Genomic DNA, 27,483 nt, shown 5'->3' with positions numbered 1-27,483 from the left:
AACAACGTAGAAGATTCAACAGAGCATAGCCGGGCTTAGTCCTTGTCCTGGCAGCCTAGGAAGGGCTGGGTCCCTCTCAGTGTCTTAGTGGGAGAGACATGAAAGAGGAGGCTGGAGAGGAAGCTAGACGGATGGGGGCCAGGTCTCTGACTCCTACGTCCAGCACAGCAATCCCTCTTCCAGAGCTATCTGGATATAACCGGGGTCACCTAGCCTTCTAGCAAGACGGAACCAGAAGCTTAAACATCGAAAGCCACATAATCCTACACTGTCGTTTAAAACTTTTAAACCTGCCAGGCGGTGGTGGCGCACGCCTTTAATCCCAGCACTCGGGAGGCAGAGCCAGGCGGATCTCTGTGAGTTCGAGGCCAGCCTGGGCTACCAAGTGAGTCCCAGGAAAGGCGCAAAGCTACACAGAGAAACCCTGTCTCGAAAAACCAAAAAAAAAAAAAAAAAAAAAAAAAAACTTTTATCTTCCCTTTTAAAACAAATCTTAGTTGGAATGATGTGACATTCTAAAAGAAATACTTTCTATTTTTTTAACGCCCACATTTTTACTATGTGTATTTTTTAAAAGATAAATGGCACATATATATTTATATAATTCCATACAGTTTTAATGAAAAATTCTCCTCCCTCACCTCCAATACTCAAAGAGCCCGGTCAGAGGGCTCAGGCCACTAACCAAACAGTTAAGATGGCTGGATCCAGACTCTTCTCTACATATGTTTGCCCATGACTGAGTTTCCCTGGAAGCTACCCCCCACACACCCCAGACTGTGTTTTGGATGGGAGATGAGATCTAGTTAGCCTGGGGCTGAACGTATTCTAGAATACACTGGTCACACACACATTAAAATAAAATAAAATAATAAAATAAAATAAAATAAAATAAAAAGAAGAGGAAAAGGATTTGGAAAAGGGGGGGAAAGGAAGGAGGGAGAGAGTAGGGAGAGAGGAAAGGAGGGAAGGAGGGAGGGATGGAGGAGAGAGGAGAAAGAGAGATATTGGGGGATGCCTCAGCTTGGTCCCACTTATGACCTCTAGGGGGCACTCTAGAATACCCCACCCAAGGAGCATTTTCTAAGGTGGCCCTTGCCGGGTTGACAGCCACTACTGGGCGTGGACCCAGGACCAATAAAGCCACCTGGACCCAGCAATATTTCCTATGAGGATTTTCTGTATAGAGCACGTGCATGTATCTTATTTGGGGTGGAAATGTCACTGGGGACCGAATCAAAAGCCTTGTGCGTGCTGTCAAGGCTGTGCTCCTGATCCAGGCTCCAACCCTCCTTTTTATGTTAGCACATCTCATTGTTACCTAAACTGGCCTTGCACGTACTCTGAAACCCAGGCTTTTTGGATCTGTTTGTTTGGGGTTTTGGCTAGATTGGAACTCTACGTAGCCCAGGTTTGTCTCCAACCAAGGGTGCTCTTCCTGCCTCAGCCTCCCACGTAGCTGGGATTCCAAAGCCTGCACCTCCAAACCCTGCTATTACATTTTCTATTGTTTTGAAATTTATTATTATAATTACTATTCATGGCCTTTTGAGACAAGGTTTCTCTTTGTAGCCCTGACTGTCCTGGAATTCTCTCTGAAGACCAGGCTGGCCTCGAACTCAGAAAAGATTCACCTGCCTCTGCCTCCTGAGTGCTAGGATTAAAGGCGTTGGCCACCATGCCTGGCCGACATTATTTTTATTCTGTGCAAATATACATACATTTGGGCATACATAAATGTACACGTGTGGAAGTCAGAAGTCAGTTCTCTCCTTCATCCATGTAGGGCCCAGAGATCCGAACTCAGACTTAGTGGAAAGTGTCTTTAATCACTGAGCTGTCTTGCTGGCCCAGATCCAGTTATTTGAAAGATGGTGCTTCTATTCTCGAGTCTTTGGTACCTTGATTCATGAGGGTATCTAACTGGAAAGCCTGCCTTTTTAGATCACAAATCCAATACTGCATTCATGTCAGGTGAGCAGGCTCGTAATTGTCCTGGGGTTAATCAAACCACAAGGCTCATCATGTAAATGACCAGCATTGAAACCGGATGAAATAATACTACAACTAATAAAACACACTTCAGATGAGTCCTCTGTTGAAGACATCTTCGAGCGGCCTGCTGAGCCCTGGAGACAGCTAAGGAGGAAAGCCTGGCTCCCTGAGCGGTCCTGGCGCTGCAGCCAGCGCGGCTCCCCGCAGGAGCTCACGTGCCCACGTGCTAATCCCGGGTGCTGACAACCGGGGGGCTGCGAGCCCTGCGTGGGCGACAGTCAGGTGTGCGTGGCCCCCGGCGGACTGTCTCCCTTTCTGCAGGATTACTCTGTCTAAACAGCGGGAATAAGTTCCCTTTGTCACCGCGTCGCCATGGTGATTGGACACGTGACCGTCTTTTTGGAGTTCTTGGCAAACCCTTGGCTGTTGGGTTTGGCTTTTACATTCCAGACTGTGAAGGAAACCGGAGGGAAGGAATTACTCTTCCCAAGAGCCTCGGGCTGTTTCCTAAAACAATTTGGGAGGCGCATCCCACCCCAGTGGTTTGGGGAGCCCCAACCCTGGCTTTTCAGAACGCATGCGGAGGAAAATGGGAGCTGCGGTGGCTTTCAGCCAATGATGATTTTGTGGGAAGACTCAGGCTTGTCGAAAGTTAGGCTAACGGTTTGTGTTTTGTAAGCAATGATGCAGATGACATGTTCTCCAAGATGCACATAGGAATACATGGGTAGGGATGGACAGGAAGCTGGACCCACCATAGGCTGCGGCATACCGCGTATTCATGGTCCTGTTCTGTTGGGTTTTGTAAATTTAAAGTTTTCCACAAGACAAAAAAAAAGTTGTTAATAAAAGCAAAAAAGGCATGGTGTCTGAAAATTAAACCTGCTTTTGTTCTTAAGGATTATGGGAAGAGGTTTTGTTTTTTTGTTTGTTTGGTTTTCTTTCTTTTTTTTTTTTTTTTTAATGAATGTTGCTTTAAGGTAAACAGAGTTCAAGGATAATCATACCAGAAAGTTCTGACCTGTAGGCCAGATGGTGCAGGTTTAGGTGTGGGATTGACAGGAGGGATACTCCTGCAGCTCGGCTCCTAGGGCCTCAAACAAGAACCATTATGTCTGCGGAGGGTAGAATTCTGAGATCTTAACCACATCCCAACCCAGAACTCTCTGATTTGACAAATCAGTTTGCCTGTGCTATCTAGAGGAACAAGGTGTAATAACACAATCCAGGAAAGGGAGACGTTGAAGTTTTTGATGTTCTGAATTCCCACAAGAAAGGATTTGTGATATAAAACCCAACACGTGGCACACACCTGTGATCCCAGCACTCGGGAGGTGGGTGCAGGCAGTTCAGACCCTCAGATACATCCTTGACTATATATTGAGTTTAAGGCAAGCCTGGGCTACGGGACAGTCCATCTGAGAAAGAGAGGGAACGAATTTGTGAGTCTCTCTCTTCCTGTAAGTAACTTCAAGTCCGGTAAACTCTCCAAGCTTCGGGAGGGCTGTGACCGCTTCCATTCCTGGGGCCTGGCACCCAAAATTTGCTCAGCCTGGGAGGGTGGTCATGGAAAAGCCTAAAGAAAATCAGTTTTGTTTCTGCCATCGCAGGGGCCCACGGCCTGATTTTAAAACTTGTCATCATAAACAGTGGAGACGTTTGCTCTTGAAGGGGCGGCTTCTCGGATGATAATAGGCTTTCAGAGGGACTGAGAGTCCTACGCTGGACCGCTGGACCGCTCCCTCTGCCGTTCAGTTCCCATGTGGCCTTGGTAAGTGCCTTAGCTTCTGATCAACAAAGTAGGGGTGAGTGCTGGCTGTGTATGCCTAACCGATGGCACAGGGGTGAGGTGAAGCCGCTTGTACAAAATGTTCCGGGCAGCACCCAATACAGGCAACTCATAATGTGCTGTACCCTGTCCATCCAACAGTCTCTCTTCACCTGTGGGATAAACAGGGAATGATTTATTGGTTCTCATAATGACCCCTATCCAGCTCTCTCACACAAGCAGTGTTAGTGGCCGTTCAAGTGGTTTGATTTCTGTGGTTCATTTTTTATATAAAGTATTTGAACTTTAAAATATATTATCTTATTATTTGAGAATTTCATACCATGCATTTTGATCATATTTACTCTGAGTTCTTTCTCATGACCCCTTCCGGGTTCACTTTCACCTCTGCACCCTACCCGCTCTCTTTTCTAATAACCCTCCGAGTCCGGTTTGTGCCGGCCGTGTATCCATGGGTGTGGAGAGTCGCCTGTCCTGGGTTGGCAGAGTTGTGGTTTTCTATCTAGTTGCCTGAGAGGCTCTGTGGGATTCCTGTGTGTGCCTTACAAAGTGCTTCCAGAAAAAAAAAGTGTGTGTGTTTGTGTGTGTGTGTGTGTGTGTGTGTGTGTGTGTGTGTGTGTGTACGGGGGGAGGGGGAACTAATGTGTGTGCACGTTTGCCCATGCTTGGTGGTCAGAGGATGACCTCAGGTGTTTTCAGAAGACCCTTCAGCTTTGGTTTGAGACAGGGTCATTCATTGACCTTGAACTTTACCACATAAGCTATGCTAGCTGGCCAGCAAGCGCCAGGGACCCGCCTGTCTCTGCCTCCCACCTCACTATTGCTGGACCCCTACCTCTGGCTTCTTATGTGGGTCTGGGGATGAAACTGGTCTTGGTGCTTTCAAGGCAAGCACTTGATTGGCTGAGTCATCGCCTCAGACCACTTCCCAGCATCTTTCTGGGCATCCCTGGTCCTTGCCCAGATCTTGCCCAGATCTAACCTTTGTGAGAGTGAAGGTCCTCTCTCTCTCTCTCTCTCTCTCTCTCTCTCTCTCTCTCTCCCTGTGTGTGTGTGTGTGTGTGTGTGTGTGTGTGTGTGTGTGTGTTCATGTGTCTGTAGGTACATGTGTGTGTGAGTGCATATTTGTGTGTATACACGTGTGTATGGAGGCTAGAGGCACATCTTGGCTGTCCTCCCTCAGGAGCGGGTTGCTGGGACTTGGAGCTCACCTGTTAGGCTATGCTAGCTGGCCAGCAAGCCCCAGGGGTTCTCTTTTTTCCCCCACCCCACCCAACCCCTGCAGTGATGGTGTCCCAGGACCTGAACTCAGGTCCTCATGCTTACACGCCACGCATGATATCTGCTGAGCTCCGTATCAGGGCCAGATCTGGGCCACCTTGATCCACAACTCACACCTTTGTCTTTTTCTCCTACAGACACGGAAGCTCATCTCCTTCTATGGGGCCTCTGTACCCGCTACCCCTCCTCACAGACTGTCCTCCTGGCTGGCCTCAGGGTTTTTGGCACCTTCCTGTCCTTCAGACCTCAGCTCATGTGCCATTTCTTCAGAGGTGATTGGCCAATGGAGAGGCAGCTAGTTATTCTCAGGTTACCCTTTAAATATTTCTTTGTGGGACATGCGCTGGGGGCCACCACCTCCTGGGTCCCCCAAAACCTAGGATCTAAAGAAACAAGATAACACAACAGCTGGGTTTCCGGCCAGGCTTTCATTCCAGGAAAAGGGAGTGGTGAATGAACCCACACGGCACAGTGCTGAGGCTCACACCTTCCCTGACCTCTCCCTGGGCCTCTCCACCTGAGGTAGACCATCACTGAAGCCTCCTTCCACCCCTTACTCACTCTGTGATCCTACGGGAAGTCACTTTAATTCTCTGTACTTCTGATCTCTAAAAACAGTGAGAATTTAGAGTGCCCAGTGGGGAAGTTGTAAAGACCAATGGTGGGTGATTAGGATCTAACTTATCAAAGGATGAGGAAGCCCCTGTTATTTTAATTAATTACATTATTTTAATGCAAACTCTCATTTGTTCTTTTGACTTTTCTTTTCCTAGCTCTAAAACCAGGAGAGGGAATGCACATCAGAGGCTGCACTTGAATTTCCCCGCCATGCTTCCAAAGGGATTCTGTTCTGGGGTTGCTGGAGGGAAGATTCGATTCGACAAGGTCTAGACCCCAGTGCATTTTCCACGAGAATATATTGCTGCTGACGTGACTTCAGGCTCACATCTTGCCAGAGGCTGTTCATCCAACAGCTTGTCCCTGGCGTAGTGGGAAGCTGAGGCAGGAGGATCACTTTGAGTTCGAAGCCAGCCTGGGTTACATAGTGACTTCTAGGCCGACTACACTACATAGTGAAACTTTATTTAAGTGAAAAGAAAAAAAGAAAAAAAGAAAGAACATTTGTTTGGTTCATCCCTGTTGAGCCTGGTGAAGCTGCCTTCCTCGGTTTACCTCCGAATTACTCCTAGCCCGCTTATGCGGTGACGCTTGAGATCTTACCAAACTTTGGGTGGAGATTTTCACTTCTCAGATACGGTTCGTGATTTTGATATTAACGTTTTTGTAACATTGGGTTCTTAATCATAACGTCTTAAGGAGCTTAACTGATTTGAAACTAATCGTGCTCCATAGTAGGAACTTGTCAGCTTGATTCAAATTGATCTGGGGGCTTAAGCAGAGCTCAGGCCGGAGAGTGCGGGGATACCTGAGAGAATTTCCTGAAGCTCTTGACTTGGGTGACTCAATTATGCCCCCGGAAATGATTGGGTGCCTCCTTACCCACTTTACCACAGAGTGAAAAGATAGGACAATTCAGAGGTGGGGAAAACCCGCAAGTGTGGGAGTCTCCGTGATTCTTTCTTCAATCCCTCGGTCTTGAGCACAGGCTGCTGTGAGATGCCCATGTTTACGAGCTGCAGTCTGGAAACATCATAAGCTCAGGTCAAAACGGTGGAAGTCAATTAAGTACTGATAGTAGAAGGTTCTGGAAAAGTCAAGACTCACTTGGAAAAGTTTTATTATGACATTTATTTATTATGTGTGTGGAGGTGTGAGGACAACTTGCAGGAGTTAGTTCTCTCCTTCCCCATATAGGGCCTGGGTATTCTAATCAGACCCAGGATTGGCATCAAGTGTCTTTGTCTGTCACTTGGTTTTTCTTTCTTCTTCTTTTTTAACTTCAGGAGTGACCAGTACAAGTATTTTCCCATGGAGTTCATTCTCTAAGCAGATGAACTCATGAGTGACATGCACAGTTTCATGGGGCACGGGAGTTCCATTATCTACTGCTCCCAAATGATGGGTGAATTCAGTTTTAATTGGCCCTAATTGGTACCTGGTCCCCTGAGACACAGCATTTATCACCTGCCTCACAAAAGTGTGACATTCCTTTTCTGCCTTTGGGGAAAAAAAAATCATTCCTGATATCAGACACATCAAATGCACTGTGCCAGCTGGGCAGAGAGCAGCCTCTGGGCTCCAGGAAAGACGCAATTCCCAGGACGCCGGGGCTGCTGAGGGCCAGCCCGCAGCAAGCACATGGAATTCTCTCCAAAACCATTTCTCTCTGTTGGCCGTCCGACCCGCTCGAGACTGGCTTTCATATCTCCGGATACCACTTCTCACAAATCAGCTTTGTGTTTTCTGTTTCATTGAGACGTGGAATTCTACAGTCCAGGCTGGCTTTGAACTCCCATGTAGCCAAGGCTGACCTTTGACCTTCTGCTTCCCCTGCCTTCACCTCCTGAGTGCTGGGATCACAGGCATGCACTACATGCTTAGTATGTGCGTATTCTTGTGTACGTGTTTGGTGTGTGCATGTATGTGTGCTCCTGTGTGTACATGCATGTGTGGAGGCCAGAGGCCGATGTCGGATGTCTTTCTCTATCGTTCTCTTCCTTGTTTATTAGACAGGGTCGCTCACTGAACTTGGAGTATACTGTCCAGGCTAGCCTGGCTGGCCAGTGAGCCTCCTGGACCCACCTTTCTCCTTCCCCCAGTGCTGGGGTTACAAACATGACCATAGCACCCAGCTTTTACATGGGTGCTGGGATTTGAACTCAGGTCCTCAAGCTTACCCAGCAAGCGCTTTACCCACTGAGCCGCCTCCCCAGCTCCCAGCATGCCTGGTTTACGTAGTGCTGGGAACTGAAGATCGTAGTGCGTGCCAACTTACTCTGTTTTACTCTTTTTTTAGCATTTATTTGTTTGTTTATTTATTCTCTCTCTCTTCCCCTCCCCCTCCCCCTCCTTCTCTCTGTGAAGGCGCTCGTGCCACAGCACCGGTGTAGCGGTCAGGGGACAACTTGTGAGAGTTGACTCTCTTCACCGTGTGTCGTCAGGCTTCATGGCAGGCATGTCTACTAGCCCTTTGTTTAACTCTCTTTAAGAGCAGTTCAGGAAGTGTCTCTGGGACTCCATCTTCTGCAGAGGTGTTCCTGTACCCTCCCACTGTGTCGCTAAAACAGAGTACAATCTAGTCCATCAGAGGAGACTTTGGACTCTGGACAGACATTCGTGGGTTTCATCCCGATTCTGTTCTTAATGAATATGTGGCTTTGACTGAACCCTTGATCCTTCCTGGCCTCAGTTTCTTCTTCAGTGAGAGAGGAGAACATGAGCTCCTGCCTCCCAGGGTTTTAAACCCCGGAGAGTCCACCAGAGAGCAAGCTCTCAGTCCCCCTGAGCCTTGCTTCCCCAACTCTCCCGTAAACTCAGTAGAAGTCCTAATCTAATCAGTGACTCTCCCGGGAGAATCTATGGTCACATGAAGGCACTCCAACCAGGGCTTGGGAACCAGATCGCAGGAGCCAACGCAAACCCACATGTTCACTTCCAGGGGATTGCTCTATTCTTCCCATTTGTGCAGATCAGGAGTCTGTGGTTTGTGAAAGTAGAGTATCCCAGCAGGAGATGAAGCTTGGGTGTGTTTCATTCAAAGCTGTGCCCCAATCATCGTAGGGAGGGAGAGCGAGACAGTGCAGAGGTTCTCCATCTTGTATTCTTGCTGAGGGCATTTCAGGTTTAACTAGAATTTGATCTCCTTGATGGAGAATCCCGTAGAAAATTACCCACATCTATTCTAGGAACCTGAGGTCAACATGCCCCAGCTAATTTATCTTGGCCTCTGTTAAATTGCTTGCTTGCTCAAAACCTCCCCTGCAGCTGCCAAGTGAGATACCAGGATGTGGTTTTTGCTTTTAAAAGCCCCTTGCTCTAAACACTTGGCACTACACTTGGGTCCCAAATACCCGAGTGTCGTTCCAGCCAGCTGGAATAAAGACTTTCAGTTGGCTATAAACTGTGTTTGAGTGGTCATCTCTGGTGGGCTCTCTGGAGGGCTCCCCGTAACAGTAGAAGCCACTTTTATAATGGAGAGCTTCTCTCAGGAGAAGCAAAGTGTTCTGACTAGCTGACCTGGGAGTTTCTAAAAAGCCTTCATGAAGGCTTGGAGGTGGAACTCCATGGTGGAGCACTTGCTTACTGTGTGCAAGGCCCTGAGTTCCAGTCTAGCACCAGACCCAACCGATCAAGCATCAGCCTTATGGATGCAGGAAACCTAGTTGGAGGGTGTGGAGGATTTTTGTCAGGTAGTAGGAGCGAAACAGATCAGAGGGACTCAGCTCTGCTGGGGACAGTGGAGCGGGCTTAGACACTGTCAGTGTTCAGTACTGTCACAGTATTGATAATGTTACTGATACCTCTCTTATGAGCATCCTTTTAATGCTTTGTCTTTTTTTCCTTTAAAGAAGTTGGGATATTAGAAGCTGACTTGAGATAATTCTAGCACTTGGAAGGTAGAGGCAGGCGGGTCTCTGTGAGTTCAAGGCCAGCCTGGGCTACATACGAAGACAGAAGAGGAAGGTGGGGGTGGGGGAGAAGTAGCAGCTGCTGAGTTGATTTGTCACTGTATCTGGGAGTTATTGGACTCTTCCCTGCTGCTCCGCTGCCTTGAGCAGAGGCTGGACGGGCCAAGCAGCCTGGCTACTCTGAACCCTCTAGGAAGGAACACGTCAATCACAGGAGCTTTGTTGAAGCACAGTGCTGGCCTCAGAAGGTGCTGTCTCAGAGAAGAGTTTAGTTACTTGTAGGAGTACGGACAGCTTAAAATCAACTACATCACTGAAGACAGTCTCTCTCCATTAACCTTTAAGTGCCTGGACATCTTTGGGGAGATGTGGGCCCTGGTGAGCCTCTCTCCCAGAAACCAACCATGTTCTGTCTACAAATCCTAGAGGAGAGGCAAGGCCTGGCGGCGGGCCTCTCCCCCACTGAGCCACTGTTACTATCTGTGAATCCTTGTGAAGGTGTGCCCCTCCCCCCAAGTCCCCCCTCACCTCCATGATCCGAAATGAATGGGCCCAATCTTATGCAGATCTCCCTGGGTGATCACAGCTAATGACAGTTCAAGAGGGCAACAGCCCTGTCATGGCAGAAGGACAGCGCTCCTCGCCGACAGCCAAGCACGTGAGATCTTGGAGGCTGTAATGGATGGGGATACATCTGGCATTGGTAAAAACCCTTGGTCCAAATCCCAGATCTGTCGGTTACCAGCTGTGCAGCCTGGGTTCAAGCTGCAGAGTCTCTGCGTGCCTCAGTTTACTTGTCTGTAAGGCAGGCATAGCAGCGGTTGCCCTTGTGAGGTGGGTTGGGAGGGCAAAGTGAGCTGACGCGTGGCCTCACTGGTTGAGCTGCGGTCTGCATTCATGACTGAGCACGCGGTCAGCACAGTCCTTGCTCCCTCCCGCCAGGTCAGGACAAGAATGGAGGAAACGGCCTTGAGTTTTCTCTGGCTGTTAGGTAAGAAAGCTGGAAGAGCTAGTGCCTGGTGGCGCTCCTTCCCAGCAGGGACAGCATGAATCATGCTTGATGCAAGGTCTTGGAGTCCGAGCCTGCCTGCATCAGCGAAATTGAGATAGGAACGAGGCCATAAAAAGAATCAGTGCCCTCACCTAAGTACCTGATTGCAAATATTTGGCTTCGGCGGATCCTTCTGGCGTTTCCTCCAGGGAGAGACTTGGAGGTTGCTGTCTGGGATAAATCACACGGATGGAACAGCAACCCACTCCCCTTTCCAGGCACTAATAAGACCCTTAAGCCTGGCCCCCTGGGGTAGGGGAAGTCAGAAGAAAGGAAGCAGCCATTTTTTTTTTTAAGTGCACGCTTTCCTGCGGTCAAGCCAGCTGGAAGGTGGTCAACAGCGGCTGTCAGGGCCTGAGCTAGCTCAGCCCCTCCCTCTGTGCACCCACTGCGCACTCCTAAGAGGTACAGAACACTGCTGCCGGCGCCCGCTGAGCCCCGCTCAAGGCTGGCCCTCATCTCCCCCAGGAGATCTAAAGAGAACTTAATCCATATGTTTGGATCCCCTCACTCATCAAAATGCAATTTTCCAAGAGTCATTTGATCTCCAAGATGTTATGTGAGTGTCTTTTTCTATTTTCTGTTTTCCTTTAGAACAGGAAAGCTGACGATTTGCCAAGAGAAAATGAACTCCAAACCCTCGGGGTCTGAATGCGGTTCAAACACCAGGTCCCGGGGAGCCAGGCAGAGGATGTGGCTTAGCGTGGCCTTGAATGTTTTGCCCAGAAGCCAGGTGAATCCAAGCAAAGTGAAGACAATTCCTTTACCTCCCTCCCCTCCCCTCTGGTAATTGAAAACTACTCAAACAGCTCGCAGGCACTCCATCCTTGGTAAGAGCTCTTGCCTCTGCAAATGCTCCAGAGTGCTTTGGGAGGAGTGGTTTTTTTTTTTTCTTTTTCAAGACAAGGTCTCATGTAGCACAGGCTGGTCTTGAACTCACTAGATGGCCGAGGGGGACCTTGCACTTCTGATCTTTTTGTTTTGTTTTGGTTTGGTTTGGAGACAGGGTTTCTCCATGTAGCTTTGCGCCTTTCTTGGAACTCACTGGGTAGCCCAGGCTGGCCTCGAACTCACAGAGATCCGCCTGGCTCTGCCTCCCGAGTGCTGGGATTAAAGGCGTGTGCCACCACCACCCGGCTGCACTTCTGATCTTATATGCACATTCAACATGCTGGGAATACAAGCCTTTGCCACCATGCCCTGTTTATACAGGGCTGGGGATTGAATTCAGGGCCTCCTGCATTTGTGAGTGCTAGGTAAAGGCTCTGAGGACTCGCGCTCATGGATCCCCTGTGTACAGTCACCCTTTGGAGTCTTTACTCCTTCCTGTCCTTCCTCCCTGCTCTCCTTCCTTCCGCCTCTGCTCACTTCCTCCTCACCTTCCTTCTTTCCTTCACCAAACACTGAATGCTTATTATGCTACAGCCACGGATGTGCTGGAGCGGTGTGGTGGGGAGACACACCATCCCCACACCTCCTGCCCGCTCTCTAGAGACCCTCAGGAATGAGCGCTATGGGATGTCTCTGCTGCCGGTGGCCCACACCACCACGCCAACAGAGAAGTGGGATTCTAGGTATAGTCTAGCAGGTGGGTTTGTGTCGGGGGGGGGGGAAGGTGAGTGAGGAGTCAGAGTCAGCATAGGCATGGACGGCTCACGGGTGCCCCCCACCCCCTTTTCCCTAGTGAGAGAGCAGAAGCTTGAAGATGGTGGATTTGTTTGAATTCTCAGGGGAGGGATTGCAGCCCGGGACTTTCTCGACCCTAAAGCTGATCCCGGAACTCCGCCTTCAACCCACTGTATACCTCCTTTAGTCCCACCAGGGTCACACCCGGCACATGACCCAAGGCAAGTCTCACTGAAGCTCTTTGGAGCCCATATTTCCTTCACTGATGATGGCATAACCCCTCAAAGATGAAATATATAATGCAGTTTCTCAGTCTCCTCTCCCCTCCCCCCTCTCCCCATCTCTCCTTCTCTCCTGCACCCCCTCTCCTCTTCTTTCCTCTCTCTCCTCCTGTTCCCTCTCTCTCCCCCTCTCTCTCCCCCATCCTCCCTCCTCCTGCTCTCCCCTCCCACCCTCCTTCCCCCCTCTCCCCTCCCACCCTCCTTCCCCCCTCTCCCCTCCCACTCTTTCTATCCCCTCCCTTTCTCCATCCTCTCTCTCTCCCTCCCACTTTCTCTCCCCCCTCCTCCCCCCTCCTCTCTTTCTCCTTCCTCCTCTCCCTTTCCCTCTCTCCTCTCACCCCCACCCTCTCTCCTCCTCTCTCCCTCTCTGTCCCTCTTCCCTCCCCACCTCTTTCTAGTACTGGGGATTAAACACAGGGTCTCATGCAGGTTATGAAAGCATTCTACCACTGGGCTACATCCCCAGCCCTAATTTTTCAATTAATTAACTCTTAACATTTATTTAACTGGGTGGGCGGTGGTGGCGCATACCTTTAATCCCTGCACTTGGGAGGCAGAGGCAGGCGGATCTCTGCAAGTTCCACAAAGTTCCGGTCTACAAAGCGAGTTCCAGCACAGCCAGAACTGTTACGCAGAAACTCTGTCTCAAAAAACCATAGATAATCGGTATTAGTATAGAACATATAATATTACATATTCGTCTGTGGTAATTTCTTGTGTACATGATGTATTTTTGTTATCTTTATCCCCATTACCTTTCTTCTCCCTCCCACGCCCACTGAACCTTCTTCCCCACAAGTCCAGCCCTGTTTTCTGTTGTTTTTACTTTTGATTTTGAGACAAGATCTTGCTAAATGGCCCTGGTGTTGGACTTGCTCTGTGGCTGAGGCAGGCATTGAAATGGCAAGTTTCCTGCCTCTGCCTTCTTGAGTGCTGGGGCCAGGGCACTGTGCTCCACATCCTGCTTGCCCTGTCTCCTTATTCCAGGGCCTTCTGTCTGAAGCAGGTGCCCGACGTTCCTGCGCACCTGGGTACAGTTCCAAGAACCATAAAAACCAAATAACACAAGCGCTCGTGTGACTGCAGTCTTTCTCTTTACCAGTTTCATTTCATTTTCAGCAATATGCTTGTCCATCCTCTGTATACAACATGAGCTTACTAAACTCTGTGAATGAATGAATGGATGCTGCAACTTTTGCTCAGTAGCGAAGAGCTGTAGAAAGCATCCATTCATTCATTCTTCATTCATTTATCATTTCTGAGTTCCCACCCCGGGGCCATGCTTCACGGTGGACTCTCAGAGGTAAGCATGAATAGGGGCAACCTAAGACAGTTTCCTGTCTGGCTAGGAGTGAGTGATGCAGGTTAAGTTAGGATGAGGGTAGACTCAGACGGATGGATGTGGAAGTAAGTACGGTCATGCTGCGTGTGTCCGACTTACCGTGAGTCGGTGAAGTTGGGGAGGTGTGGGTCTTAGCAGAGATGGCTTCCAAGGGGAAGGCCACATTCAAGCTCCAATGCAGCAACAGAATGAAAGGCTGAAGGTGCTTGAGTCAGGAGTTAAGGCATGCCTTCCACCCTTGGGAACCCCTGAGGGATTAGGAGGGTGGGGGTCACTCTCACTGCAGCATGGGGAGCTTGGGAACGCCGGCAAACAAGCTTCTGGCTGCAGAGGTCCTATGGTCCTTCTGTCTGTCACCCAGCCTGGAGAGTTTCCTTTTTGGAACCTTCACTTAGCTGACACTGGATTCTTGACTTTGTGGAAGTAGAAAAGAATTGAAGTATGAGCTAGTTAGTATGGGGCAGAGTTGGAGTTCATTAAGTGGCATTTTCAAACAGATTTAAGAACCAGGCTAATGAATAGAGGGACACTGGGGGAGGGGAAAGGGGAGGGAGTGGAGATCCCCCAGGTGTGGGCCTGGGCTTCTCCAAGGAGAGTTGTTACTATTTTATAGTGTCCACAAATGTTGGTTTTGCGGTTCCTGAAGTCACACCTCAACACCTAAATGAGATCATAGGGTGGTTCCCGAGGGGTACTGAGTAGGACCACAGCTGATAAGGTAACACCCTAGGTCCGGCTGCAGGGCTGGGGAGGAGGGCAGGGCTGGGCTGTTAGCAAGCCATGAGGAGTAAGCCAATAAGGAGCCTCTGTGTCAGCTCCTGCCTCCAGGTTCTCGCCTGGTTTCTGCTCTTGCCTTAGCTTCCCTCAACGGACTGTGACTCAAGATTTGTAAGCAAAATAAATCCTTTCCTTCCCAAGTTGCTTTTGGTCGTGGTGTTTCATCACAGCAATAGTAACCCTAACTAAGACAGGGAGGTTTTTTGTTTGTTTGTTGTTGTTGTTGTTTTTTTACTGTTTGTGAGATTCTCAGAAAATCATATCAGGCCATCCCTGAAGGTCGCATAAGCTTACGCCATAAGCACAGTTTCATGGCTATTTTAAACATGCTCTATCTAAAAGAAATATTGTGTCCGCAACCTTCAGAGCTAATGTTTCTGTGATGACATTCCTGCTCTCTGCTGGTGAGAGACTCTCTCCAGACTCCAGAGTGAAGGGCTCCTTTTCTCTCGTCTCCATAGACTTCCCTGTCCTGCCCTGCCTCAGTGCACATTGCTGAAGGAGTGGAGTCCTGCTTTGACACTGGATCTGACCTACTCAGAATGTGTGGCCCAAGGCTGTGCAGCCCCTGTGCTGACGGGTGATGCTGAGGCTGGCACCAGAGTCAGCCGAGTAGAGTCAGGACAGAGAGAGAAGCTGAATGCCACAGTGACATCCTTTGGGTGTGAGCCAATTGATACCTGGAGCCAGGCTTTCTCTGGGACATGGCTTAATACATTGCTTTTTGACTTTTAGCCAGCCAAACCAGGATTTCCTGTGGCTTGTTCCGACAGAGTCCCCACAAACTCATGGCCCATGGAACTGAGAGACACCATAGCTCCTGAATGCCTTTTTCTTTCTCCCCAGGAAACTTTAATCTTGGAACAGAAAGGCAGGACAAAGTTGGGATCTTCAGGTGTGATGATGGGGATTGTGACTATGAGGGGCCCAAATGTGTGGCCTTGATTTTTTTTATTTTTGTCTGTGTTATTCTTGTCAATGTCAATTACCTTGGTATCACTCAGTAGAGAGTTCCCGAAGTGGTTTAGTTCAGTGGAAAGAGTTTTGTTATTTTAGCACACATTTTCATAGTGGGTGGTGGGGACATTTTCTGGTTTTGTTTTTACAAATCAAAAGTAGTGATTTAAGTCATCGCTAAATTAGACTAGAGTTATGCATTCACTACCTAACAGAGTTTCAGTTAACAAGGGCCCAAACACACAGGTCTTAGTGCACTATACAGCCTCGGTGTACCATACAGCCTCGGTGTACCATACAGCCTCGGTGTACCATACAGCCTCGGTGTACCATACAGCCTCGGTGTACCATACAGCCTCGGTGTACCATACAGCCTCGGTGTACCATACAGCCTCGGTGTACCATACAGCCTCGGTGTACCATACAGCCTCTGTTGTTGTTGGTATTTTACTCTTTTGGGGGGCCCACCACCCAACTCCCAAATAAATCATTCACAGAAGCTTATTCTTGCTTATGAATGCCTGCCCTTAGCTTGGCTTAGTTTCTTGCCAGCTTTCCTTAACTTAAATTATCCCATCTACCTTTTGCCTCTGGGCTTTTCCCGTTCTCTTACTTCTGTATCTTACTCTTATACCATGGTTTGCTGTGTAGCTGGGTGGCTGGCTCCTGGGTCCTCCTCCTTCTCTGGCTCTTAGATTTTAGATCCCTCCTCCAAGTTTTCTCCTTCTGTATATTCTCTCTGCCTGCCAGCCTTGCCTATCCTTTCTCCTGCCTTGCTATCGGCCAGTTCTTTATTAAACCATTAGGTGTTTTACACAGGCGCAGTAACACAGCTTCACAGATGCAACATAAACAAAAGTAATACACCTTAAAATAATATTCTACTACATCCTCAGTGCACCATACATCCTCAGTGTACTATACAGTCTCATTGTGCAGGAGGCTGTATCATCCTGTACAATCTGTGATGTTTGCACAATGGCAAAACTGCCTAACGACGTTTGTCTTGGTTCTTAGGTGGTGCATGACTGCTTTGGGTCTCACGGGACCCTAGAAGCTGACTAGTTCAGCCCTGTCAATACTCTGTTCCTTCCACATCAAATAAGAGCCACCAAAGTGTGCACCTCCCAGGGGCCGGAGCCAGCCTGGCTGGGAAGATCTCATGGAGACTTGCACTCAAGATTCACTAGAACTTGTTTGGCTGGGGCTAGTGGTATATTTCACTTGGTAGCGTACTTGCTTAGCAAGGCATATAACCCTGGGTTCAAGTCCCAAGACCACACAAACCATGAGTGATGGCACATAACTGTAATCTTCACACTTGAAAGGTAGAGGCAGGAAGATCATCTTTGGCTACATAGAAATTTCAAAGCCAGCCTGTGCTCCATGAGACTTTGTCTTGAAAAAACAAACAAACAACAACAACAAAAAATTTGAAATCTCTTATCTGAACAGCTCTGGCAAAACAAACAAACAAACAATATGTCTCATTCTAAAGACTCCAAGTTGTGTTTCTTTACAAAATGATGTATTTCCAGTGTATAAATGGTTCAGTCTCTCTCCCTGGGCCTCTGTTTCCTCGTTTGTAAACATGGGGATTATAATAATAGAAGCTACCCCAAAAGGAGGTTTCAAAGATGGACGGAGGAAAGTCCAAAGCCCTAACTACCTGTTGAGTCCCTTCTCACTGGCTCTCTGGAAGGCTGGCAGTAGTGAGCCACAGCCCTGGCCTTTATGGCCTTTGGTTAGCCACAGAAGCGTGGGAACAGAGTAGAAACTCGTTCCCTCCCGCAGGGTCACCGTGGGCTGCCTGTGTCTTGTCAACAGAGGTTCCGGCTCCCGTGGCACAGTCTCTCCACAGGCCTCGCTGATGGTTCTCACCTGGGGTTGATGACCAGCATGGAACCAAGGAGCCCTGCTTGCCCTGCTCACCCCCATCACCCTCCATCTTCCATACTGCCCCCCAGGCTCTCCTGGGAGCCTCCAGTTTGAGTTCCTGCTGAGTCATTCCTGGTCCATGCCCAGCCACCCCACCTCCCCAACAACTGCCCCTGTGACATAGACATCTCCCTAGCAGGGCCTCAGATGTGTGAGGGAAGTGACCTGAGTGTCCCATTCACTTCTGAGGCCTCTTCTTAGTGGTTTCATCCTTCAATGAAGAGTGGCTTTTTTTTTTTAATTAAGATTTTAATTTTAAGTCTCTCTGTGTGTGCACAGGCCATGTACGCGGAGGTTAGGGTTTAACTGCATACGTCATCCTCTGGATGACTTCCTGTGGCCTCTCCAAGGTGCTTCCTTTCTGCTCTTTTCTGTCCCCTGATTCCCCTTTGCTCTTTCTCTGCTCCAGCCCAGCTGATCCGTGGCTGCCCTCTTTCAGCACGTCTCCAGGCATTGTGGTCCCTCCTCCCTGTCTTTCTCTCTCGTGGAAGGTCTTTGCTCCCCTGGCTGGTTATTTTTCAGCCATCACCACCTGGCCTGGGGCCTGGCACTTTCGGCACGTGAGTATGTGCACTTTTGTGTAGGTGCCTGCAGAGGTAAGAGGTGACAGACGCCCTGGCACTGGAGTTCCAGGTGGCTGGGAGCCACTTACTGAGAATTCTGGGCACTGAACTTGGGTCCCTTGCAAGAGCAGAGCAGTCTTTAACCACTGAGCCATCAATCCAGCCTCCTGAAGAGTGGCTTTGATGAACGATGGTGGCACTTGCAGCCTCACATCCGCCAGCTGCCGGGACCGGTGGATCATGGATGCAGCTTCCAGCCTATCTCTGGGGTTGCCTTTAACGTTCTAATCTCCCTGTACCGGAATCTCAGGATGTCAGACCCAAACCCAGGCAGGCTCCTGAGGCTAATCGAGCTTGAGCTAACTGAAGTGTGCTTAGTGTTTCCAGTCGCGCCCCTGAGTTTTTATGTTTCTCTCAAGTTCATGTGTTGAAACCTGAACCCCAGTGTGGTGGGGCTTGGAAACAGGGCCTTTGAGGGGTAATTAAGCTTAGACACGGTGGTGGGGTTCTGTTCCCCATGATGGAATTTATAACTTTGTAAGGAGAAGGGGAGGAGGGATCTGGTAATACACCTCTATAATCCTAGCACTTAGAAGGTAGAGGCAAGAGGATCAGGAGTTCAAGGTCAGCTTCAGAAACATAAGACCCTTGTCTTAAAACATGAATGAAAGAGAGAGAAAGGAAGAAAGGAGGAAGGACGGAAGAGTGAAAAGAAAGAAAAGGGCTAGTGGAGTCCAAATTGGTAGGCAAATGCTAAAGAGAATGAGGGACAGGATCGTGAGTTCAAGACCAACCTGGGTAACAGTTGCAGGGTTTGTCTGCCCCACATACAGCCTTAGGTTTCATCCCAGCATCACACATTAAGCAGGTATGGTGGTGCATGCCAGCAGTCCCAGCACTTAATAGGTACAGGCTGGAGCCCAAGGTCATCCTTAACTACATAGTGAACGCAAGACTGAAGAGAGAGACCAGTATTTGCTTCCTGCCCACCATGTGAGGACAGCTGGCATTCACCAGCAAGCTCAAAAGAGAGCTCTACTCAGGGAAAAGAGGCTGGCATCGTGATCTTGGGTGTCCAGAGCTTTGAGGCACAAGTGTCTGCTATTTGTGTTACTCGGTTTGTGAAAGCCGTGACAGCTGCCACAGTGATGAAGACAATAAAAATATCTTCTGTGTGTGAGGGCAGCAGAGACCCTCTCCACCAGCTCCGTGGACCAGATGCTAGGCTGAACCATTCCCAGGAATAACCTCATCCATTCAAAGAGCCTGGGATGTCCAAAATCAAGATGCCAGCCAATTTGGCTTGCTGGCAAGAGCTCTTGTTCTGGTTTGCTGATGGCCAACTTCTCACCATATTTTCTCATGGTGGACAAAAAGACAAGGAAAGAAAGCCAGAAGGTTCTTTAAAAGTGCCACCTTAATAATTCCCCTTTACCTGCTTTCCTAGAAACCCTACACAACAACTTCGCTTATACCTCATTGGCCAGAGGCTGCAGTTGTGGCCAGCCCTAGCCACAGGGGAGACTGCTCACAGACTGCAGTCCGCTCATCGGGCTCCCTGCAGCCATTAGTACTGCCTGGCTGGAAAAAGGAAGGACCGGTGACTATTACGTGGGGGGTCTCTTCCATGGCGCCGCTTCTGTCATTTTACCAGTGAGGAAACCCAGGCTCCAAGAGTCAGGGGCTCAGGCAGCTTGCCCAAGATGACATCAATGGTAAAGACTGGGCCAGCGCTTGGGTGAGGTCTGCTGATTCTGGCACGCATATTCCTGGCAGGGTTGCTGAGAAGAAAGGCAAGCAGGGACTGAAGGAAGCAGGATCATGTTAGACACTGAACTACCCTGGCTGATGTTTCCCTTGTCCTGCTGAGTGAGTCCAGGATTGTGTGGAGCAGAGTACCACCAAGCTACCTCCAGGCCTTGGCAGGGTCTCAGGAGTTGGCCCTGAATGTGAGCAAAGTAGGCAGGTGAGCGAGTGTACTTGGGCGTGGCTGCGCGTCTTGGAAACAAGCCTAGGGATGCTTATTTCCAAGACAGTATCTATCCTCAGCTGGCAGGCTGTTGAAGCCGGTTCTTTAGGCATAGCATTTCCCTGAGATAAGCACACATAACCATCCACAGGTCCCCAGAATAGCTTCTGTGGCCCCCATGGGAATCTTGTTTTTTTCTCTAGTAAATTTCCTGAATGCCCTTTTCATCCAGTAGGGCATGGTAGTACATGCCTGTAATCCTAGCGCTCAGGAGGCAGGGGCAGGAGGATCCTAAGTCCAAGGACAACCTGGGCAACACAGTAAGGCCATGTGTCATAGGTGTGTCCCCTCCCACCACAATTAGAGTCTTTGCCCCCCTTTCCTGATTGGCCTTTGAAGGCTCTAGGTAATTATGCCAATATTGGAGTGTCTCTAACTTGGCCTCACTGAGAGATGAATCTTTTTCAAAAGCAAAATCAACTTCCAATTCTACGTCTCCTTGACATTTTCCCCTTTCCAGCCCACGGAGGCTGCTGTGAGCATAGAGGCTGGGGAATGTGTCACAGACCTGCACTTCACGCCTGGGTGGAGTTGCTCAGCATGCTGGCTTTCAGTTAGAAGTAAATACCAGGAGACAGGGCTTCGGAGTGCTCTGCAGTGGGAAAGATCAGCCCAGGCCTGGGGGCTGTGACACTTCCTCCGCTGTCTCCTGAGCAGTTCTAATGTCCCAGGGTTAACCTTTAAGAACTCCCCACCTGCTTATGCACGGTGCCCCCCCGTCAGGCAGGGCTTTTGAAGAGGTCACCAGCCTGGAGCCACCTGTAGGGGTCAGGGAAGCATCTTCTCTCCACATACAGGGGGTTCTGAACTGAATTCTCTAGGGGAACATTAGACCCTCTTAGAACCAAGTACTGGGGTCTTTGACTTTCCTCTCTCTGCGACTACAGTTCTATTTGGAAGAAGAGCTTGTGGGAATATGTCTCTCCTCTGACCACCCCGTTCTGAGGCACAGGTGAGATGGTCGAGGGGTGTGAACTGAGGAACGGCTGCACTGCGGTTCAAGCTTCTGCCAGGCCACACTGCCTGGACTTCGTGATTTGGAGAGTCAGAATGTTACAGGCTGGAGCCAAATTATCTTGGGCTATTTTTAGTCCCTTTGAAAACCATTCATTGCCCACCCTTGTGTCTGACTTAACAGCTGTGACAATCTAAGCCTTTTGTACCAGCTCCCAAATCATGGCACAGAGACTTCTTACTAGTTATGAATGCTCCGCCTTAGCTTAGGCTCATTTCTGGCTAGCTCTTTTAACTTAAATTAACCTGTTTCTCTTTATATCCCCTTTTCCTCAGGACTTTTTACCCTTTTTTCTTTCTGTATAGCTTAGTTCCCTGCTGTCTCTGTGTCTGTCTGTCTGTCTGGTAGCTGCCTGACATCTGGCCCTGGAAGTCTCCCTCGTTCTCTCCTCTCTTTTCTTGATTTTCTTTCCCCAAGTCTAGATTTCTCCTCCTCCTTATTCTCTCTGCCTGCCAGCCCCACCTATCCTTTCTCTGCCTAGCTATTGGCCATTCAGCTCTTTATTAGACCAATCAGGTGCCTTTGGCAGGCAAGGTGAAGCAAATGCAACACATCCTTACATAATTAAACACACATCCTTACATCGTTAAACAAATGCAGCGTGAACAAATGTAACACACCTTTACACAGTTAAAGTAATATTCCATAGCATAAACAAAGGTAACACATCTTTACGCAGTTAAATATTCCACAACAGTCTTTAAAATAAATTCTTAGCCGCCGTCAGATAGCGTTTGAAACCTACGACATAATTTCACTCATCTGCTATGGTCCCATCAATGGATTTTGTAAGTGCCTTGATTTATAACTTCCATTTTTCTCTAGCTAAAACAGTTTCACATAACCACTTCCACCATGGACTGTGTCCTTTGGAACAACCTGAATCTATGTTCCTAGGCCATGGTCACTTATGGATAAATTGTCTCTTATTCCCTCTGAGGTGACAACTGTGTTTTTGAACCAATGGGATCATGATCATGCACATTCTGAGAGGGTGTCTCTCTGTGCCATTTCTCCACACCTGGACACCTGAGGGGATGTTTCATGGTGTCACATGGATTCTTCTCCTGAGGAAGTATCTCACTGGGTTGTTGCTGTGTAACATGAACTGAAGTTGGAGGTCGATCTGCACCTGTTACACATTCTCCTTGTGCTGCTTGGCTACTTCTGTGGCTGTGCAGAGCCTTCAGAGCATTACGGGTTAGGAGCCAGACTGTCTCCAGTTATCTTTAGCTCCTGTAATAACCATCCATCCTCCTCCTCTGTGTTTGACCTAACATCCTATTGATGATCTTGAAGAACCTTTTGGGGGTGTACATATAGACCCTGTAGTGGTTTGAATGAGAATGGCCCTCATAGGCTCATATGTCTGCATGTTCAGTTTCCAGTTGATGGAACTGTTTGCGAAGGATTAGGAGGTGTGGCTTTGTTGGAGGAGGTGTGTTACTAGGGGTGGGCTTTGACGTTTTAAAAGCCCAGGCCATTCCACTTAGCTGTCTTTGCCTAGTGCTTGTGGATCAGATGTGAGCTTTCAGCTACTGTTCTAGCGCCATGTCTGCCTGCCTGCCTGCTGCCAGGCTCCCTGCCATGGTGATCATAGATGCGCCCTCTGGAACAGCAAGCCCCAAATTAAATGCTTTTTATAAGTTGTTTGGTCATGATGTTTTGTCACAGCAATAGAAAAGGAATTAAGACAGACCCCCTACCTTCCACCAACTCCAAACCCAAGAGTGACAAAAGGATGGTGACTGAGGCTCAGAGCACAAATTCCCCTGCCTTGATGTAACCACCAGATATTTCTACTAATGCATTTGAAAACAAAACAAAACAACAACAACAAAAACCACTTGGATTCTTTACAAGCTTTGTCTTATCATTGTAAAAAAACTTCCCAAAACATATTTGGAAGAGCCTGGATCCGTGTTCCCTGGCCATGGTCACTCACATTGGGCTCCAGAATGAACCATCTCTGACTGCACTGGAGGTGAGAGGTGAGGGTTTTTTGTTATTTGCATTGATAATAACAATCCACTGTGAATTTGGTGGCCTGAGAGAGTACCACCTCTTAGTTCAGTTTTGTAGTGAGTCATTCAGGCGGCCTCAGCTGGGCACTCTTTCTGGTGTGGTTGGTGTCCAATGGGCACGGTCACATGCTTGCTTGATCTAGGGTGATCTCAGCTCAGATGGCAGATACAACACGGGCTCCTGTCACTCCAAATGCCAGCCTGGTGGCTCACACAGGAGTGGACTACTTCCTGAAGCCAGATGGGAAGAGCACAGTCTAGCTTTGAGGCCTAAAACTCAGAATTTGCTTGCAATCACTTTCTCTGTGTCCTGAAGTCAAAGTCAACCCTGTTCCTAGGCATGGAGGAGGGTTTGACTCATGGTTCAACAAGCTGCAGTGAGCCTCACCCACCTTCACAACTGATGACATGGAGCCATTTCCAAGTCCACTTAGGGCACCCTTGGAGGAGGGACCTCTTGGACCACCGTAGCATCAGAGTGCGCCTATCCCTCCCCATGCTCAACCAGGTTTTTCTGCTTTGAGACAGGGTTCATAGAGCAAACATAGCTGGTCAAGTTTAAGACCCTCTTGTTTCTGTGTCACCAGTGCTGGGACACAGGTGTGCGTTACCATGCCTGGCAACCTTAGAGCTGCAGGGTGCGCTGAGATTTTGAATGATGCTTTCTTAATGATGCTGGTCTGGAGAAGGAAGTGGAGGGCAGTTAGCCATGGTCTAGGTTTGACATGGACAAGACTTGAAAAGCAGAGTTTTGGGTTTCAAACATCTGTATTCTTTTTTTTTAATTAAAAAATTGTGTGTGTGTGTGTGTGTGTGTGTGTGTGTGTGTGTGTGTGTGTGTGTGTGTGTGGAGAGAGAGAGAGAGAGAGAGAGAGAGAGAGAGAGAGAGAGAGAGATGAGAATGAATTGTGTATGTGCAGGCCAGAAGAGGGTGTCAGATCCCTTAGAATTGGAATTAACAGGCCAATGTGAGTCACCCAATATTGGGTGCTGGGAATTGAACTCTGGTCCTCTAGAAGAGCAGCCAGTGCTCTCCAGTCCCTAAACCTCTGTGTTCTAATGAAAACCCAGTTCCCAGTTTCAAGTTATTCTGCTTTTAAGGTTTTCCTAGGAAGGCATAAAACAAAGCAAAGCATATCTGTCCACTGCCCTGCCTGCAAAGGGTAAAATTCTCACCTTTGGTGATTCATTCCTTTGGCTAATACCTATGGTGCTCCAGGTGATTGGCACTTAGTGTGAAATGGTTCTTTGGATCCTTCAGTGTGTATCAAGTTGATCCCTAGACACAGGAAAGTGTGGGTTTTGTGGAAAGCTTTGAAGGTGGGGGAAAGATAATGTATATGTGGGAAGAGGAGAGGGGACAGGCCTGGGCTGGCCATGGCAGGGAGGAAGAGGGGAGGAGTGAGCAGGATTGGTCTGGATGAAAGGGAGGGTCCAGCCTACTGGGTGGTGAGAGTTGAACCAAGAGCCTTGTGACCTGTGGCTCAGGGTCTGTGTCTGGCACAGGGGGGGAGGACAGGGTGCTGTAGCATGAATCTTAAAGAGGCTTATTAATAAAATCAAACCTGGAACCAGGTATTGTGGTGAATGTTGGAAGATCAGAGAAGCAGAACAAGCCACAGCTTCTTCACCTTGCCAATTCCTCAGCTGATCCTGTTTCCTCAGACTGGGTGCCTCTCAGCTGGACTGTGCTGCTCCAAAGCCTAAAAGCTTAACCAGCCAAATGCTTCTAGTTTCTGGTCTTCATGCCTTATATATCTTTCTGCTTTCTGCCCTCACTCCCTGGGATTAAAGGCTCACTTCTTGGGATTAAAGGCGTGTGTCACCATGCCTGGCTATTTCCAGTGTGGCCTTGAACTCACTGAGATCCATGCCTCCAGAAGGCTAGGATTAAAGATGTGAGTGCCACCATTTTCTAGCCTCTGTATCTAGTGGCTGTTCCGTTCTCTGACCCCAGATAAGTTTATTAGGGTGCACAATATTTTGGGGAACACAATACCACCACAGGGTGCTTTCTGGTTCCACCCATTATGCTGCTCATGGACCCCCTCCCAACACACACACTGTAGAAATACCCATAGCACCAGTGACCTCTGTATCCCTCCCTCAGTCTCGGAGAGTGGGAATTTATCCAAACTCCCCCGGACCATGGACTTCTGGAGCCTTGGAACCTGCTCTGCTCCAAAAGTTGACAAGAGCAGGTCACTCGCCATGTTGTCCTTGTGGAAACCGATGACATGACAGTTCCATGGTATGGTTAAGGGGACAGTTCTTATTGTAGATATGAGAGCAAGAACAGTCAGAGGCATCTAGAAGAGTCCAGAGCAGAGAGAGAAAGTAATAGACTGAACAGGGCCAGCAGACTGGACCTGGCCATCAGCAGATCAGAGAGAGGGAGAGAGGGAGACTGTGAGGAAGACAGAGTGCGGGCAAAAGAACATGCAGGGGAGGGGGAAGCATAGCTGGAATAGCAGGGTTATAAGGAGAATGAGTAGCTGCGTGGAGAGAAGAAGCTGCGTGAGCTGGAGAAGCTTATGGTAGAGGGGAGGTGAGAAGAGCTAGGGTGTCAGCATGGACTCTGAAACGGGTAGCAGGTGTTTGTGATACCGAGGGAACCTGGAGGCCAGCACGCACTTTGGTATACTAACAGGTACCTTAGACAGCCACTTGTCCCTTCTGCTAGGGACAAGGGGAATGGCTCCTTTTGGTAGAGGGATTCAGCTTCACAAGTTCCTGAGGAACCTTGGCTTTTGTGTAAACACCAGAATTGGGGGACGTGGGGTTTTCTTTGGACAGGACAGCCCTGTCCAGCATGGTCCTGCCACACTTTCCCAAAGGAGAGTACTACTCTGCCAGGAGGCATTGGTGGATAGGCTGAGCTTGCCCCAAGCTGCAGGCCTGCTGAGAGAGACTGGACACAGAGGCTTGACCAGTTAGAAGCTGTATACCAATAGGACCAGTGTCACGATAGGAGGCTCATCTGGTGACCTGGAGAGTGACTTGGGGTCAGACACCTTGCTGTCTCAGGTAACAGGAGGTAGACGTCTGGCTACGAATCCACTAGCTACACAGAAATGTCCCACAGCCCCGTTAAGGTAATACACACAGACAATTTGAGAAGCTGAGGTAAGAGCATAATAAATTCAGGGTCATCCTTGGCTACATAGAAAGTTCAATGTCAGCCTGGGCAATGTGAGAGAGACCCTGACTCAAAAATAAGTTATTTTTGTACCAAAGATAAACTAGTCAGCCGTGTAGGCTTCATTAAAGGGCTTTTGTGTTTTCAGGGGGATTTACCTTAGAGTTCCTTTGTCTAGCTTGTATAATACCTGGGCCCCACTTTTGCTTCTGATAACTGTTGGAGCGTGTCTATCACTTTCATTAAACAACCTGTGCACCCCATGAAAGAAAAGGCCTGAGGGGGGTGGGGAGGTGAAGACTTTGCTTGCCCTGAAAACCAGCTTGCAGATAATTCCACTGGGGGGCCTGTGTCTGTCCATCCATCTGTCTGTCAGTGTTCCACGAATCTGTTTCTGACGTGGTGCTCATGGCTTCTGTTGAGAGCAGAACCTGGAACTCATTTATGAAATCCCCTCTTCTTGGGCATATGGGTGTGGCTTTATAGGCGCCAGAGAAAATCCCGTTGGGATGGGTGCCAGTTGCCGAGGCGTGGCTGGCAACTTGCCCTCCCGAGCCGCTGTGGCTGTGGCCTGTCTTGTGTCTCACCTTACTCATGCAGGGCTGCGTCTCTCCTAAATGAGTTGCTTGCTTGCTCTCCTTCCCCATCCCTCTGCTCCCCACTTCCCCTTCCCTCCCTTCCATTCACCCCTCCTTCCCTTCCTCTCCCTCCCCTAACCCCTTCCCATGAAGACCGTAGTAGAATCGGCTCTAGCCTTACTGACTCTGCAATCCGGGAGCACTCACTTAAACTTCCAGTGGCTGTGTCTCTGCTTAGAGAGTGGAGATGTGCTGGGGTGACCTCGTGGGACTTGCGTGAGGACTGGATGAATTTGTTAGTACCTGTGCAGTATTTAAGAGGATGCTTGGCCCGGCGTAACCTTTTAAAACTTGTTTGCTTAGGGCTGGAGAGAGAACTGAGAGCCACTTGGCAGCCCACAACCCCCTGTAACCCCAGTTCCAGGGGATCTGACATCTTCTTCTGACCACCATGGGCATCACATAAATAGGTAAATAAATAGGTAAATAAATGAATCTTTAAACTAAAAGACAAAAACAAAAACCAAGCAAACAACACCAACAACAAAAACCAAACAAATCCCTATTTG

The sequence above is a fragment of the Peromyscus californicus genome, unplaced genomic scaffold, assembly GCF_007827085.1.
Source record: "Peromyscus californicus insignis strain IS unplaced genomic scaffold, ASM782708v3 Scaffold_6__1_contigs__length_162567912, whole genome shotgun sequence".
Taxonomy (NCBI): domain Eukaryota; kingdom Metazoa; phylum Chordata; class Mammalia; order Rodentia; family Cricetidae; genus Peromyscus; species Peromyscus californicus.
The sequence above is the reverse complement of the archived record's forward strand: the minus strand, read 5'-3'. Positions refer to the sequence as shown.